This window comes from Cryptomeria japonica, chromosome 9 (genome assembly GCF_030272615.1).
Source record: "Cryptomeria japonica chromosome 9, Sugi_1.0, whole genome shotgun sequence".
Lineage (NCBI taxonomy): Eukaryota > Viridiplantae > Streptophyta > Pinopsida > Cupressales > Cupressaceae > Cryptomeria > Cryptomeria japonica.
This window is the reverse complement of record NC_081413.1, coordinates 671,415,438-671,423,377: the sequence shown is the minus strand read 5'-3', so window position 1 is coordinate 671,423,377 and position 7,940 is coordinate 671,415,438.

The window sequence follows — 7,940 nt, the reverse complement described above, 5'->3', positions numbered from 1 at the left end:
ACGTGGATTGCACAATGAAGAAATTCCCTCTAAACAAACAAAGAAATGATGGGAACCTCCCTGTAGCATTCAAATAAGCGGAGTCGAGGTATGTGAGGTGATTCCACCTGGATGTGAAGACTCTTATCACAGACACCCAGCTAATTTCGATGTTTCCAGATCATTGGGATCATTCCTACAAGCAAAAAACAAGAAAATATTATGCCCCAAATCCTTTCTCCTCTTAGTCAAGATAGACTTCCTCGAGTTACTCAAAGGGATAATAATCGAAAACCAATATAAAAGACAACACACAGAAAATTTTCATGCATAGCTCAAACTGTTTAGTGATTGTTTTCAGTTTTGTTGTTTTGTTTGTTAACTCAATGATAAAACTCTTCAGTAGTCAGGAGACAGGTAATTGACTCGAAGTGGATGACCAGGTTTCACTAACGTAAGATTGACTTGGTTGACACTACTTAGGACATATAATGTGCTCTTGTCAATTACCTAAGACTAGGACATTGATCAGTTTCAAGCCATGAGGGTTCCAACGAACTAGGATGTCACCAAAGTGACTGAAATATGTACAAGTGAAAGCAAAGATGCATGAAAGCGGGAATGCCAATGTTGCGTTGATAGATGGAGCGCTTGAGTACAAGAGGCACATGTTTACTAGGTTTTCACCTGCTTGGCAGAGATTTATTTTTTTCTTTTACCAAGGTGCCTGTTTACCAGGTTTTCACCAAAGCATTTTCTCTTTTTTTTTTTTCCTTTTTTGTTTTCTTCTGTTTTTGTTTTATTCTTTTGAATTTTTTCAAGACTTTTTCTGATTTTTAGGATTTTTTAATGTTTGCCCCTAGTGTCTAGCAAGGTAAAAGGGATTTTGAATACATGAATGGATAAGAGAATGATGGTGGATGCTTTTAAGGACTATCTCACAACATTAATCCAAGCACATGTTCCAGATATAGCAATATAAACCAAGGATTTTAGCAATGTAAAGAAATGATATAGTGTAACTAATCCATATGGTCCAAAGAAGTGGCCATGTCAAGAGGTTTGTGGAAAGAATGTTTTTGCATTTTGTCCATAGTGTTGATCAAGATCAAGGAATAGATCTGGATAGGAGGCAGATAGGATAATCAAGATCAAAGGTGGTAATGAAGGATATAAGCAAGCAATGGATAGGAGCTAAAGGGTTTGGATCAAGTGCAATATATGGGACATACAAAACCTGTAAAGATCCTTAACCTTGTCAAGCTCAAAGGTGGAAAACGGATATGAATGTAGATAGAACGAATGAGGGATAATGGAGGATGAAGGATAATGGAGGAAGATGGATAATAGATGGATGTACATGGATGGAACTTGCCCCCAGTGTAAAGTGCAAAAGGATAATGGATTGTGCATGACGCCTGTTTACCAGGTTTTCATCATGGTACTTGCCCAAGGCTCCACAAGAAGTGGTTTTCACACAAGGACGAATTTATTTCTCTTTACTTTTTTTCTGAATTTTTTTTTCTTTTTAGGAAGATAATAGAGGCATGATAGGGGATGGAAGAAGGACCCCAACGTCTCACTGCTTTGGATGGTACCCTTATAATATGATTTGTAATAGACCATGGCTATGAAGGTATGCTCAAAGATGTTGGCAGGATAATGAAATGAAACTAAGCCAAGGATTTATGCAAAGGATTGGATAAGAGGGATGGAAGGGTGAAAAAGAGGTGTTGGATAATGGATGGGATATTGGAAGAATTGCGTATGGATAGATGGAAATGTTGGAAAGATCAACATTGGCACACATCTTGAGGGATGGTGGACATATGGAAGAGAAGTGAATCTCAGATTTTGAGATTTGGATGGAGGAAAGGTTACAGATTTTAGGGCATAAGAACCCAAAATGGATGAAGGAGGTGATGGAGGAGTAGACTGGGAAGGTTTGGATGGAGGAACAACATTTTGGGTGCCAATTTTGATTTTTCTTTAGACTGTTGTGCTTCAAGAAGCCGTTTAGGGATCCACATGGTTTTTGATTTTTCATGTTTTTGTAGTTCCTTAGAGCGCATTTCTTGTACAAGTGCCTTAGGAACCCATATAAATTTTGAATTTTCTTCTTTCTTTGTGGGCCTTTGTGGCATTTTGTATATTTCTTTTTCTTTTTGGATCATATTTTTCTTTGTTTTGACATGTCGATTAGATGGGACATGTTGATCCTTGAATAGATGTGGATTGCTTGACTTATGACTTTTATGCTTGGCATCCAAATTGCTTGGAGGGAGATGCATGGATAGATAGGAATGATATGGAGGTCTTTTAGATGGATGGAAGTTACTCGAAGATGTGTGCCTTTGTTGATCCTGCATAAGGGATGGAGGGATATAGGGACCTAGAATGGATGGAAGCGATGAAGGGGAAGGCGTGTATTTGGATTTAACTGGATAAATGCAGGATTTATGAGAGATACCAACATCTTGAGAGTGAGAAATGTAGCCAATATAATCAAGATTTTCTTTTATAGCAGGGGGTTCTAATATACCCTTTTCATGAACGTCTAACCCTTTTCTTTGATAATGCATGCTTTGAAAGATCTTTTTAACAAAGGGTTTCTTCTTACTTTTGATGCTAGAGCTAAGTTCATTTTGAGGTGGAGGTGGCTTGCAAGGTATGATGGAATCATGAAGTGAGCATGGAAGATTATGACAAGGAGGTGAAGGGATACTTTGATCTTGACATGGAAGAGGACCATTGGATAGGGTGCTTGACTCTTCATCTTGAATAGGATCGTTTGAAAAGGTGGAAGAGGCATCATGATCTTGCTTAGGAAGTGGATCAGGAATGGGATTTGAAAGGATTCTTTTCTCTTGAGATGGAAAGGGATCATCCTGGAAGAAATGTAAAGGTATAAGGGGATCATCATGGGATTCTAGGAGAATAGGATCTTTTTCAATCATTAGATGGGATTGAGGAGTTTGGGTGTCTTGATCTTGATTTATGGTAGGACTTTTTTTTTTATTTTCCAGATTATACTCTTGACATGGAGTCACTTCTAAAGAAGGGGTAGGATTTTTCATAGGCGTAGGGGATTCTTGGAAGGTCTCCATATTTTGACATGATGGGGAAGCATTTTGGAAATGGCCTTCTGGAGTGGGTACGTTTGGAATTGAATTATACGATGGCATAGGATCTGGGATTTTTAAATCTTTAGAGGAACTTGTATCAATATTGGCATTAACTTGGATTTCCATAGGAGATATCCCTTGAAGGTCAACATGAGAAGTTTCATTGTTTGAAGGAGATGGTATGGATTTTTGCTGAGAAGTTTTAGGCAATGAAGGCATCATGGAAGGGATGGAGGCCACATGTGGAGCCTTGCTAGACAAAGGTTCATGATTTTGATTATGCTTAGAAGTAGTTCCTTCTTTTCCTTTAGGTGAGTCATTAGGATCTTCAATTTCAATGACACCATCGTCAAGGAGATCTTGAATCTTATGTTTTAATTCCATACACATTGAAGTCTTATGTTTGTTATGCCTATGATATACACAATAACTACTCAAAACTGCACATCCCCATGTGGTCTTTTTAGGCAATATGATAAGATTGTTCTTAATAAGCTCTTCCAAAGCTGACTCAATAGATTGCCCCAAAGGTGTAAATTGTCTATTTAGGGAATAGATGTCTTTTTGTCTTGGTGAAGGTGTCTCATGAGCTTGTTTGAGATTTGGCTTTTGATTGTCAATTATTTGTTGGTATTTGCTTGTCAAAACACATAATTGTTTTAGCACTTCTTGAAGTTTCTCACACTTGATATCATACATTTGTTTTTCAAATAGAGTCATTGATTTATTTTGTTGGATTTCCATGTCATATATTTTTTCCTTTATATCTTGAAGCATTTGAGCATAGGCAGCCATGGGAATCGAAGCTAAGGTATCCATGAGATTCTTACTTTTGTCAAAAAAATTAGAAGAGCTTTTGGTTTGAACAGGCATTTTTAACCGACAGGACTGAGAGCGAGATGTGTTGCAGAAGTCAAGATCAAATTGTAGCTAGTAGTTCGTTTAACGTAGTGATTGAAAGAAGTAACTAAGATCTGGTCTGGTTTCAGGAATGATCTTCCATGTGCAAGACGTTATCTAAGTTAACTTAGGTTTGATAAGATGTTTGTTTGAACTAGCTTAAAGATGATCAACAAAATCGTGCATTGCAACGACAGAGGTACACTATCAAGGTTGTTTATGCTTCGAATTACGATAACCAATTTTATGCTCGTTGTAGACTGATCTGGGAAACTTTGACTGTTTTGACTGACAAGATCAGGAATTCATATGACAGAGGATTGGACAGAGACAAGATTCTGACAGATAGAGTTTCAATGACTGACGACTACTAGTTTTTTATAAGGATTGATGTTTCAATGACTGACAAAGACCAGTTTGGACACAGACAGAGTTTATCACTGATTTTGTTTGTTGTTTTCTCCAGTTTTGGTCTTCCAGTTTTAGTTTTAGGGATGAAAACATAGAAAACACACAATATATATAATAATTCAATCACAACACGCTAACCCTATGGAAGTTGGCTTAGAGAAGAAAACCTTTGTTTGTTGACTTAGGTACACACCCAATAGCTAATTAGAATACGGTCATTGAGTCTCACGCAATGGATTCTCAATGCCGTATTAGCCGACTCCAGACGCTAATGGGGGCACAATATGGCAAGTGTCTTGGGAGAGTTACTATCTCTCTTGCACAAAGATTATCAACCTTTCAGAGGTGAATCGAGTAGCTTCTATCTTATAGTTCTTAGTTAGGAATTCCGTTTGAAATTACCCCTTGAAGTCACGTAAGCATGATTGAGGCCTATAGCCCAACAAGGTACTGAAACAAGATGTAGTCACGTAAACACGATTGAGACCGTGAGGCCCTACAAAATGCTCGATATGAGAGATCTCAAAGAGAAAACTAAAATAATCCCATCCTCTGAGACTTTAATCACCAGAGGCCTATTTATTATAGTGAGTTGGAATGCTCAGGTCCAGCTATACTCACTTGGGTCATTCTCACAGGGTGATTACTTTTTCCCACTGTGACAAGCCCGCTAAAGGTACACAAATCTCAAAACTTAGAAAAAAGCTTCGAGGGTCTAGATTTCTGATTGTCTATAAAAGACAAGAGCATACTCTCCTACCTCTTAGATTTTTCTGAAAACATGAAAGACAGATTTGTTCTTTAACCAGATAGAAATTTAAGTGCCTAAGAAAATACTAAATGAATACACAATGTTTAGTCGATTCTCCTTAGGCAACCTGCAAAACCAATACGTCAGCAGTCATTTTCTTCTTGATTCTTTGGCAAGCGTATGTTTGATTGATAGATTCTTTGACAAGCGTCCGGAAAACATTAAAATCCCAAAATTAGTTTCCAAAATAACATAAAAAATAATTATCAAAATAAAATTCTAGCATGCAAACTATAACTTAAACTAATCTAACAAGAATTGCCATTTTTTATGACTATCCTAGTTATGACAGTTTTGATAGTACTTCACTCTGTCATTTATAACTTTTTGACCAGAGATAATTTGGAAAATCTCTTCAGTGGAAATGTGGAAAAATTGGGTTTAAAAAACATATTAAAATTTGGGTTAGATTCAATAGTTCAATAAAAAGTTATACTCTCCAAACTGAGACCATTTTTGACTGTCACAGAAGAATGAGTAAGATTTTTATTTGCAAATTTAACACATGCTTATTAGTTATAAAAACCAAACATTAAATTCGTTCAAGAAACATTAGAAATCTTGTAGTTGTGGGTTCAAGCCCCACGGTGGGCACCAGAAATGTGTGTGTGAAAAGTAAACTTGTATCTGTAAGCACAACACTTCAATCAAGTCATTACATGCATGGTTAATCAGATATAATCAATGAATAATAAACCATAACAAATCGACCCATTGCCTTCTAAAAGATGTGAGTATAAGATTGCTCTCAGATTATAAGCAATACCAGTGACTAGACAACATCAAGACGAAGGATTTTATCTATATGAACATGATGAATGCTAGATGGATGCAATATTAATCTAACAATATTTTTGCAATATTAAACTAAATGATTTAATTAATATGAAATAATTAATATTTTTGCAATATTAAACTAAATGATTAGGGGCTCATGGTTTAGATGACCATTTTTAGGGTATTACACAATCAATGTCTTCGAAGTTGTAAATGAGATGGACTATCCAAATTCCCTCCTATATGTGGGCATAAGTTGTTTGAAACTATTTGGAAAGTGATCATGAATTTCAAGCTTTGAATTGCCTTGTTTGTGATCACTTGAAATGATCGGTTATTTGTTTGGATATCTTGTGCACAAATCACCTAGTCTTGGATTCGTAGTCATTTCAAACCCTCTAGACCAAAGCCTTTTTACTTGGCATAATATTTTGCTAGCGGATGTGTTATGTTTTCTTGCTGAATTTGCTCAACTTTGGCATGATTTCATACATGAGTTGTCATTTTTCATTTGTAAAGATAGGAATTAAATTATTTTTAATCAAAATTGTATTGAAATTAGCTTATGTTGTCCACAAGTTGCTTAGTTTAGGATTCATGATTTTTTTCAAAACCCTTAGACCAAAACCTTTTCCTTGGCATAATACTATGCTAGGGGATGACGCTTGTCTTCTTGCTAAATTTACTCAACTTTGGCTTGATTTCATACTTGAGATATTAGTTTGCATTCAAAGGAATTCAATTGATTTGAAATCAAAATTCTATTTGATATTATTTTCTTTACACATAAAAGTCTCTAGTCATTTTGAATGTTAATGCATATTTAGCTCCAAGCCAATAAAATGGCCCTAGATGTGGTTTATAGAATTTATTGGATCATTGGGGAAATTCATCAAGTATCATGGCACATATGCCTTTGAACTCAACATCTAACAACTTGCCACCCCAACAAGACCAAAGGCATGGTTGCTCCATCTCCTCTTAGTTTTGTTTCTAGACCCACTAAAGGTGGCCCTCCCCTATATTTATTGGCCAACACAAGTAGACATCCTCCCCACACTAGACAATATTTTCAATAAGGTGGTTAGGCTCCCCTAGGGGTAGGACAATTTTCTCTAGTTGAATTTAACTCTCTCAACTCAATGCCAAAATATTCAAAACGGTGCTAATCAAGATTCTAAAGTTATTGCTAGTCAAATGTAAGATAATGAATAAAATACATTACTAGTTGGGCACTAATAGATGATATGAAACACTCACTCAATGAAGATTGAGGTAAGCTTTATGATCAAGACCCCCCTCCATCTATGAGCTTCATAGCTCTTGAGATATTTTTTAATCATGTTTTGATGATATTATGACATTGTGATTGGTTGTTTCCTTTTTTGAGGAGTTTTTTTATGTGATTGTTTCCTTTTTGAGATTACATTGACTTTTATGTGTGTGGTTTTGGGATGCAATCTCATTGCATTCACCGTTGGGGAAAGAGACACCCTAAAATTTTGATTCTAACTAATGTAGTATTGAACAAAACAACTTAATCATGCATCCATGCCACAATTATTTTTAAAATTCCCATTTCTAGTTGAGGAAGAAATATTCTCTTTTCAATTATGATTTAAATCAGTGAAAAAAAACTTGTCCTTGAGGTGTTACCTAGGTTAATCAATTAATGCAATCAATAAACACAAAATAACCTAGGCAAATAAAGTTGGATAGATAAATTAGAAAAATCAAATATTAAATCAAGAAATAAAGTGCAAGAGACTAATATATGTAGATTTAAGAGCAACAATGAAAATGTCTTGACCTACTACAAATTCTACATGCCTAGGTATAGAATGATAGATAATCTAGAAATGCTTGTTATTTGAAATCCTATAAACTTGTATTTTTATCCTTACCTATATTTAATAGCTCTAAATTGATTTCACTCT